Below are 11,081 nucleotides of genomic sequence, written 5' to 3'. Positions count from 1 at the left end.
AGTTCTCGATATGTCATGCACAGAGTTGGAAAGAAAGACGAGGAGTAAGGTATAATCGAAGACTTCAAAAAGGGATATAGTGAATCTCGACGTCTCCATGGACTAGTGAGTCCAAGACACCGTTAGTCACAAAAGACGGAGGTATGAAAAAAAAAACGAAAAAGAAGTCATCGGGATTGGATACCCTTATAAGAATTCTAGTTAAATACACTACAGGAAAACTAGGCAATAACGACGAGAATTTAGGGACGAGTTGAAAATTTGGTCCCTAAAAGTATATCGGTAAGGACCAGATCTTCTTCTCATCCCTGAAGCGCTCTTAATTAGCGATGGGACTAAAGCTGGTGCCTAATAGAAAGAGTAATTGGTCTCTAATACTCAAAATTGGGGCACCAATTAAAGCCCAATAAAAATAAAGATAATGCCAAAAATAAAGAAATCTAAAATTTGTGAAACTTTGGTTCATTGTTCTCAAAGCAGGTAAGAATGACTAAACCCTAATCTTTCATCCACTCGTCTGAAGGCTCACATTTGTTTAGAAATTTGTCATCTCCTTGAACGGATTCCAACGATATTAGGAGTAAGTCCTTCACCTGTAAATTTTTTCTCTCCTTTTCTTTTTCAACTAAAAATCAAAATTCGAATTTTCTAATTTGTCATTGTGAATGTGGTTCTTCCAATTTTTCACTAGGCTAATTTGGTGCATAAAAGCCAGAAGGATCGAGTGCATAAAAGCAAGAAGGATCCTACAGTTGTTTGTGAAAAGTCCAACGAATCAAAGTACAACGAGATTTATATTTTTTGCTTGGGTGAATGCTACCACAATTTCATGGTGAATATTACTACAAATGTTTTTTTTTTAATCAAAATGGGTATAAGGATTTGATCTAATGAGATATCCCCTTAGGAGAATAAATTTCTGTCTTCTCCATTTATCCAAAGAAGTCAGTGACTAGATTTTTCAATGTTTTCTCTCCTTTACTTCTTCCTTGATTGGTTAGAGATACCCTTTTATGACTCTCAATATTGAGTTAGTTTTTTCCATCCTCACCCTTTATATAGGTTTTTGTTCTGACTTAGAGCTCCTTTAGAGAAAGGGAAACAAAGAAATAGTATAACAATAAGCTTTTCTGTAATTTGTTTTGCATAATTATCAATATTATGTACGTTTCATATGATTGTTTTTGGAGATTTATGATACTTTAAAGTTTCGTATGTATTTTGTGTGTGGTTTCAGTATTGAGAAATAAAAGTATACATTTTTCAAGGTGAATTTTTCTTAGTTTTATTCTTGCCCTTGAAAACCTTTTTATTTTCTATTTAGAGATTTAATTTTGAGAATCTAAAAGTTAAATGATTGAAACTTCTGATAGGGTTCAAACTTAAGAGTTTATAGTTATATTTTAAGATTAGAAGGTAGAGTGGTTTACCTTATTGTTTAATGGGTTTTCTAGAAGATGATGAATTTCCATGGTTATGTATGCTTGCCATTAAATTTATGGTTAAGGAAAACATAGTTTCTTATGTTGTGTGCTTGAAATATATCTACATGAAATGTCTATCATTTCAACTTGCATTTGACATATAGTAAAATTGTTGAGAAAAAAAATCTCCCAAGAGGATTCTAAAAGCCTTGCACAAGTCATGAAAATGAGAAAGAATTGAGATTGAATATTGAATGGTATTAGTAATGGTACGATAGTTGATTGCAAGTTAATTTAAATTATTATTTCCCTTTGATGTTTGAGGATATATTGTAGTGACATTGGGTAAACTTCTTCACCATATAGAGCCAAAATAAATCTTTGTATTTCAGATCTCTAAAATCTATTCTTGTCCTTAACTTATACCAATAAATTAACCTATTTCTCTATGAAGGATAGACTAACCATAAGTTTTTTGCTTTCGAATTCAATTATTGGATAGAAGAAGATAATTACTACCCACAAGAATTGGTAATCAGAAGGAGTTGATCCTTATGAAGAGGATTGTTTTAAAAGGCAGTGTCAGGACTCGCCCCGAGGCTCGCCTCGGGGCAGGGCAGTGGAAAAATGCCTTAGGACTAACGTGCAGGGCTTAGTTCCTATAAGGCTTACGCCCTAAGCGCCCAACCGTACGCCCTAAACACGCCTAACGCCTAACGCCCAAGGCTCGCCTAACAGTTCTTACACAAATTATATTTTAAATTCCTTAATTAAAACCATTCACCCTCATAATTGTTTAACAAAATAATCCTACTTAATAGTTTTTCATCTATAGAAATAGAAGATTGGGTGTAACTCATATAACAAGTTGTAGCATTGGATATTTACTATTTGAGAACGTTGTGAGGGTGAATATCACTTAATTTTTTTTAAAAAGACACATAGCGGAATTGTACATTTTCACTTGTCATTGATCATAAGTGCTATGTATCAGAATTATCATATAATTTTATTTTTTGTTCATGAAGAAGTTATGTTTTAATTGTAATATTGATAAATTTTATTGATTATTTTCTTATAGGGAGATAAAGTGAATAGTATGATAGTAATAGTGTTTTAAGAAACTGTGTTTTTTTCCGTGTTTGAAAGTTAAAATGTTAGAATTGTTTTGCATTTCATAATAGCTTTTATTTCATTGTATTGTTTATACTTGTAAAATTATGTTATATATAATTACAAGTTATAAGCGGTGTATAAAGGATTGCTTTGATCATTTTTTTGTGAGGATCAAGCGCGCGCGCGCGCGTTCACACACACACATATACATACATACATACATACATACATACATACATACACACACACACATATATATATATATATATATATATATATATATATATATTTCATTTATTTACAGTTTTCTTTTATTTTTTTATGTAATTTTACCTATTTAAAAATATTTATTGTAATTATATTATTTTAAGAAATACTAAAAATTAAATACCCATGGGGCTTACGCCTCGTCGAGGCGTATGTAAAACGCCCCGCCTTACGCCCCCGCCTTTTAAAACATTAATGAAGAGTTAGGGACCGAGGTATTGTGCTACCGATATATGAAGTTTACTGAAAAAATAAATCTATTGACTTTTTACCCACAATACTAAACTCACTAACAATATTAGCTAATTGACTTTCCTGTTCTTTGGGTACCTTTACTTATAAAAAAACGTGCGTGTTCTTTTGTTTTTTTTTTTTTTGCAGCAAACATGGAGTGTTAAGTCTCATTGGTAATCATGAAGATCAACTTGTCAGTCTACAATACTTCAAGCACCTGTAAGCTATTTCATTTCATATCACTTCAGATATGATAACATACAATCTTGGATATAGTTTCTATTTTGTGTAGATCTTACTTCCAATCATTTTACTTGAGATACTAAACAAGTCCCCGAATATCTCAGAGATTTTTAAGATTAATTTCCTTGTCAATTAGTTTTCTTATACTGAGCAAGAAAGTAATCAATATCTCATGAACTTCCCTTCATTTTTTGGTGGATATAGAAATTTGGCATGCAATGATTTCACGCCCAGAATTCCCCTTTCTATGAGTTCCATTTTTCATACTTTTTAAAAATATCAATTTTTAGTTTATTTTCCCGACAAAGTTGGTTCAATGATGTATATTGAAGGGCCAGTGTTTGAATGAATCTCTTCTTTACAGACAAATAGGTCTTTATAAGTGAAAATACTTCCTTAGATTTCTCAGAATATCTTTATGTAAACATGATACTAAATGTTGAAGCATTTTATGAGCTGGCGCTAATGACTAACTATGAATGATGACCCTACTGGTCTTAATATAATGTCATATAATGTTGAAGAATGACATTGCATTTTAAGCATTTGAGTAGTAGAATACAGTAAGACTCTTTCTTTGTATAATTGGAATTTCTTTACCATTGCTACTGTAGAATATAGTAAGACTCTTTCCTTTCCCTACTATAGGATTGGTTATGAACTTAATCACTAATACAGTTTAGTTAGCTATTTTCCAATCATCCACAAACTAACCATTTGGAGCTTTACAAAATCTTATGAAGAAATTAAGGGATGGCACTAATTGAATCACATGTAGCTTCAAAGTTTCTAGCTAATTTGTTAGTTGTTCGGTATTCCAGGGTTGACTATAATGCCTCATTAAGTGCTTTTGAAATCTTAAATGGACATGGAAAATCAGGAACATTTTCCCTTTTCTGAAACCCCAAGGATAGATAACTGCAGTACCTGAAATTCATCTTTGCTCTTTCTGTTGTGAATCGAGTTCAGTTGGACGTTTGAATACCATTTTTTTAGTGCTTATAATCGAATATGAGGTGAAATTAAATTTCCATTATTGACGATACTTGGAGCTTCATCTTGAGTTGGGAAATATTAAGCTAGCAGTTGACTGAACATAGCTTCTCTAATTGTTGCTAGAGATCTAATGTATTGTTGGCCTGGTGGCAATTGACTTGAGCCTTGGGGTGCTCCCTTTCAAGGTATCAAGTTCGAAACCCACTGGGTGCAAACAATTTCTGAGGGCCATCGGACTGGGTAAAACCTGAATTAACCGTGGTGCACTTGCGGGAAACTCCTTGCCGAGGGCCTGTGCACCCCCGAGATTAGTCGGGGCTCTAAGAGACCCGGACACCCGGTGCTTAATCAAAAAAAATATATAATGGATTCAAGAATCTGCATAACATACCTTAAAAACAAAGGGTAAAAAGTGACTGTTGATTTTTGAAGAGACTTTATTCTTGGTTGTTGGATTACTTGTAAAATTGTTTAGCTTTTGCTATGGAAGAATGATTTATTGATTCATCAATTGAGCTGAAATTTAGAGCTAAAAATTGGTCAATAGTCTATGTTTGGATTGTCATTTACAGTTAAAAGCTATTAATTATTGTTTACTGTTATTTTAGATTTTTGAAATCTGCAACTTGTTTGGAAATTTGTCAACAAGTTAGCGACATTATCCCTTTACTAAATCCCCTCACGTACCACCATGAACAAGACCTTTTCTGATGAACTGATTTTTAAGTATTTAATAAGAGAGATGTGTTAGCTGAAGTGAAAACTTATAAGCTGCATTTGAATTGGGTGTAAGAACTTGTTCATGTCTTTCTGAAAATCAGTTGGGCTGCTTTGGATTCAACTGAATCATCAAGCTGGTAGGAACCGATCTGCGCAGAGAAACTTTTGCATTGCACAGTCTCAACTTTCTTACACAGTTTCTTGTACCTGTGACTAATCCTGTGCAGTTTTTTAACCTTACTACTGTCTAGCTTGCTCCAATAGCTACAGAACTATAGAAGTACCAAAAAACAAAAATATAACTTCAGCAAACTATTTATGTCTAGAATTTCTAGTTTTCGATCAAGTTCCGTGATTCCTACAACCTAGTGAATGAAAATCAGTTTGCTGCTAGATATGTACTGAATTGGGCACTGGAGTTTGGCTGTGCATCTTAGAAAATTGTTATGTCTTTTGATTTGATTTTGAAATTTGGTCCAATTTATATGAAGATGCTTTTTCATAAAGTTTGCGCATTTGATACTATTTGGAACTTAGCTTTAAATACTTCATCTCAGCATTATACATATACTAGAATTGGATCTATTTGATCAAAACCGTGTTAAATTTTATTTTCATGTGTCTTAGCTTTTAATGACCAACTTATTAAGTTTTGCTCTATTCCTATCGTATATTAGTTTAAATAGAATCTCTACTTCTACTCGTAATATTATTTGGTTGACATTCTCATTTACCATTGTTTATTTATATTCTTTGCAGCCCCTTTTACATTGATGTTTCAAACCTTAGAGGTGCATATAACTACACTTGATATATTTGACACGTCAGTGGTTATGTTGCTATTGGATTTAACTCATTATTCAACAAATTTTCTACTTCGTCATTATTATTTTTATAGTCTAAAGTATTTTATATCTTTTGTAGGTTTTGGAGACTTGAGTTTACAAGTAAAGATATAGGTTTTGAAGACTTCATGCAAGTTGACAAGTTAGTTATCATTTTATAAAGACTGCTAGACAATTTTGTATTTTTTTCCTAAGGATGTTAGCTAAGAGGTTGTGTAAACAGTATACTGATTTGTATCATAGTCGTACAATGACATTAATGAGATGTTAATCCATATTTTGAAAGTAGTTATATGTATAAAAATGATATTATTGAGCATTTTGTTGAAATCCAATTGATTTCCTGTACTATTTAAGAATAGCAACTTCTAATCAATAAATTTAGTACGGACATTAATCTTTTGAGGACCAGGAAAAGTGGTCGCCAATACATTATATGCAACAACAAGGTAACCAAATACCATATTTAGGGACCAGCAATTCTGTCCTTAAAACTGTTTGGGGACCAGAATATTACTGGTCGCTAAATACCTTTTGGGACCAGATGTACAACCTCGTCGTTATATACTTTTAGCGGCTGAGCCTATAGCGACGGGTGGCGACCAGATATTTCTGGTCGCTATAGACTTTTAGAGACCAAAATAAGACCTTTAGGGACAAGAATTCCTGTCCCTAATGCCCATTTTTCTTGTAGTGATACGAGAGTGTAAGCAACAAGAATATAGACAGACCAACCTATACAATGGCGGAACCCGACCTTAAGAAGAAAGTGAAGGGTGGTAGGTAATTACCGTAGACGAGGATATTCAAAGACTATTGGCGTATGAGGAGCCCTTAAAAAGGAGGGGGGGGGGGGGGGGGGGGGGGGGGGAGAACACATTATATTAGACTTAAAAAGGAATCGCAACATTTTCGGGCCTAAAGGGGGCAAATTTATTAGCTCGCGGCCAGAGTTCGAAACATATTGGCACATCAGAAGGATACCTGAAAGAAGTAAAAACGAATTGACAATGAGTGTACCATGAGGCCGACGTGAAGGGAAAGGATGGAAGACACCTTAAGAAGATGCTTCACGCCAACACGAGTTATGATATGTTTAGAACATGATTTGAATCCCTCATATCGGGAAAATTTGCGCCGTACCTAAGTACGCAGCGACATGTTTTAAAGAGTAATAAAAACAGTAGGAAAGGGCTACAAGCTAAGTTCACAAAGGATAATGGAGAGAATGATAAGACTCAAAGGATATTTCGGATGACAACGACTATTATAACGAAAGTATCAACAATCGGTAGACGGGAAATTTTTGAAAGAAAGGAAGAACGCAGCGCCTGTGAGTGAAATAAAAGAGTTCACCGGATGCTAGAAAATAGTTCACAGACTATTAATTATACGGAGCATGAGAATATACGCTATGGAATTATATGAACCATCGACGCGAAGCGATGCTCAATCATATTCGTAAGGAATCCACACCGAAGAGCCAACAAGGAATAACGATTGACGAAACGAGCGCCAATACAACGAAATCAAAGACAAGTATACTTGTGTCGAGAGATGTAAGGGAAGGATAAGGAGTGGGTATGAAGAAAAGGACAATTATAAGAGGGATCCTCCCGAAGTATTATAACACCCCATGAGGCCAGTTGACCATTCCAGGACGAATATTTTAAAGGGGGGGGGGGATGTTATATCCCGTATTTTGTACATTCGGATGTTTCAAGATAGTCGTGGTAAGTTAAGGGCAAGACTATTTTTCAAAATTTCTTTAATGTACAAGTTGTTTATTAGTATGGAAATATTGAGAAAGGCTAAGGGTAAAGAGAGAAATTCACAAGGTGGTTCATGGTAATATTGAGGAAGGCTAGGGGCAAAAAGGGAAATTCAAACAAATATGGTTATGAAGCCACAAGTGGCCGTGTGGCATGTGTCACCTTGTATTAGTAGGAACTATATATATATATATGGACAAGTGATGACAAATTAAGATATATTCATCTTTTAATTTAAGAAAGTTGGAGAAGCTTGGAGAAGGGACATGTGTCCACTTGGTATTAGAAGTAACTAAGTATATATATAGATAGAGAGGACATAACAAAACATATTCATCTTCATGGAAAATTCAAGAAACTTGAGGAAAAAAAAATGGGGAGCATTCGGCCAAGCTCAGCCGAAATTGGACCCAAGGGAAAATTGATCAAAAAATATTTTCTCCTAGTATTCCAACCAATTGGAACGTCCTCTTTAACATGGAGTGGTTGTTGGAGCAATAAAACCATTCATTTGTGCAAGTTCACAACCCTAGCCGAGCCAAGAAGTTAAGTGAAAAAGGTATGTATTCAATTTTCTTTTACTTGTGTTAGGAATGATTTATGCATGTTGTAGTATGTGGAAATGGATGAAATTCATGGAATTATATATGTTGGAGTGAAGCCGTGTGGGTGTTGCATGGTATAGAAGTGATGAACTAATTTTACTTAGTATTTTAATTGTTGTTGTGGTAGATTCTATGATGTAAAATGAGAATTTAATGGTTTGGGACGAAGTGGAAATTGTATGTGGTCCATTGTAGAGATTAATGTGGTACTAGTATGAATTCTTATATTGTATGAATGACATTGTTAATATGTGGATTGTTGGTATAGTTCTTGAATTTTGAAGGAAAGAATGTGTTGTTGTTGGTTATGTTGAATTGAGAGGATTCGGGAGGTGTTGTATATTGTTTGGGTCGTCTTGAACATTGCGCGGATTGTTAAAGTGTTCTTGAGTCTTGTTTGGAAGCTCTCGGGCTAGTGCTTAAATGTGTAAGTATTGATGTTGGCTTGATTATATGTGGTTGAATTGAATATAAATGAAATGTCGTCGAATTGTGTAGAAAGAATTGCTAGTGTTAGAATGCATTCTTGAATTAATTATTGAAGTTGGAAATATGATTGTTGGTATTGTTGTTGATAATTTGGCCGAGTTTAATTCTCATATTGTTGTTGATAATTTGGCCTAGTTGGAATCTCGGGGATGGTTGTATTTACAGGGGAAATGCTGCCGAAATTTCGGCAGATTTATAAATGAATTTATTTGAAAGACTAAGACAAGTGTGTGACGATGTGTTTAATGATTGTGTAAATCTTCTTGAATGTAGACTAGCGATGCGAGCTTGGACAATTAAGCGTAGCTAATAGGACGTGGAGCAGGTATGTAAGGCTTACCCTTTCTTTCTTTTGGCATGATCCTTGTGAAACAAACGGACAAAGTATATGTATGATTTCAAAGAAACTCTTATTCTTAGAGCCACTAGGATGGCTAACGTTCTTGACTTCCGATAATTGTCTTGCTATGTCTTGATACGTGTGTATGGTTCCAAAAGTTTTATTTGATTTGGTCTATAGTGATATTCAAAAGGTACTTGATATGACTATTGCTTTGATTTTCCAAAAATAGCTTCTGAAACGTTCAAAGAGGTTTCTGTAGTAGAATGTCCCTAACTTTCGTATACTAACTCGGATTGCCTCGAAACGTGTTTATGATCTTTCACGTGTCGCTTGTGTACTTATTCATCGAGTCTTAAAGTTGTTTTAGGTGCATATAGTTTCTCACTACTCTGCCCGTGCATGCCTTAATGCATCCTTCACTGAGTCCCGGGCCAGGACATGTTCTCCTGCGTTGTTCACCGAGTCCCTCACTTGCGGGCCGGGACACGTTATATGTATATTTTTATGATGTTATGATGATACGGGGATGGCGTCCAGGACGGCATATGATGACTTCATTCACCGAGACCCGCACTAAAGGGCCGGGACACGTTATGCATACATGATATATGGTGATGACATGCATGAATTTACTCACCGCGTCCCTCACTAGAGGGTCGGGGCACGTTATATGATGTATGATATATGATGATGACATACATGATTTTCATTTATGATTTATGATGATGACATACATGATTTTCATTTCAAAAGGCAAGTGCTTTGATGTTTTTAAAAAGTCGTACTTGATTCTGGTAAATCTCTGTTTCAGTTATGATCCTCTTTTCTGTATTCCATGCCTTACATGCTCAGTACATATTCCGTACTGAACCCCTTTCTTCGGGGGCTGCGTTTCATGCCGCGCAGGTACACCCAGATGAGTAGAAGCCATTATAGAAGATGTTTCAGCGGAATTGGCAAGCTCCGTTTGCTCCTGGAATGTTGCCGAGTCAGAGCATTCATGCTATGGTATCTTGATCGATGTTAGAGACTTTGCAGACAGCGTCGTGGGTATAGAATGTCAGTCTTGTAAGCGGCTCCACCAGCCGATGTGTCATTATGTATTACGTTACAGATTCCTTATGATTACAGATTCTACTTGATTTGAGCTTGATGAAAAGAAAGTTTCTGAAAGCCTTTACTATGTATTTCATTCTTATTTGATTTAAAAGTCCAGAGAGATTATGTGTGTACTAAGAGTCAGAGGGTTCGCTCGGCCCTAAGTAAGGGTCGGGTGCCCATCACACCTTAGCGAGATTAGGGTGTGACAAAGTGGTATCAGAGCAGGTCGTCCTAGGGGTTGTCTGCAAAGTCGTGTCCAGTAGAGTCCTGTTTATGGGTGTGAAGTCGGCCACATTTATAAACAGGAGGCTGCAGGGCATCTAGGGATTGTTGACCTTCTTTCTGTCTTAGATCGTGCAATAGAGCCAAGTCATAGGAAAATGAGATTCCTTATACTAACTTTTGATTTCAGCAGAGGCGCAGTATCGACGGAAGAAGGTTAGTGGCGATATGGAAAGTCACAGGGGTAAGTTTTGGTATTTTCATTCTTCTACCTGAAATTGGAAACTCTGGGTGGCTAGAATGTGTCGTATAACTATATGACCTGTGAGGCATTGTTGGTATTTGCTGCGTGCAGATTCCGAATAGTAAGAATTGTAAAAGAAGACTCTGCCAGAAATCTTTCAAAATCAGGTCATTTAGTTAGGTACGCCTAACAGAAGGAAGCGTGGAAAGGAAATATCGTAAATAGACAATAAGTGGGATGTGTTGTCTTAGAGGATTTACGGACTTGGCATGGCATGAAGAATAACTGTGAGAAAGAGAATTAGCAGTCCGAAGGATTAAAATGGATAACATTCGAGGTTTAGTAGGAACAAGGTCTGTTGGAGGATTCAGAGAAAGTCGACAATCAGTTTTGCTGTAGATTATTATGTAAGGATGGTGAGTGGAAATCCGAACAGGCTGATACCTGAAGTATTCATAAG

General features: G+C 35.5%; 1 long non-coding RNA gene across 2 annotated transcripts; it reads left to right on the top strand.

Moving 5' to 3' along the window:
• The first annotated feature begins 421 nt into the window (after positions 1–421).
• On the top strand, positions 422–6,196 carry LOC132619174 (uncharacterized). 2 transcript variants are annotated; one of them, XR_009574596.1, is made up of 5 exons: positions 422–580; positions 692–832; positions 3,189–3,260; positions 5,760–5,823; positions 5,925–6,196. It is a non-coding gene; the product is annotated as an uncharacterized LOC132619174 (long non-coding RNA). The 2 variants fall into 2 exon arrangements; XR_009574595.1 differs by lacking the exon at positions 5,760–5,823.
• The last annotated feature ends 4,885 nt before the right edge of the window (positions 6,197–11,081 follow it).

Source organism: Lycium barbarum, chromosome 11, assembly GCF_019175385.1.
Source record: "Lycium barbarum isolate Lr01 chromosome 11, ASM1917538v2, whole genome shotgun sequence".
NCBI classification, from domain to species: domain Eukaryota; kingdom Viridiplantae; phylum Streptophyta; class Magnoliopsida; order Solanales; family Solanaceae; genus Lycium; species Lycium barbarum.
Note: the sequence above shows the minus strand (reverse complement) of the source record. Positions and strands in the feature narration are given on the sequence as shown.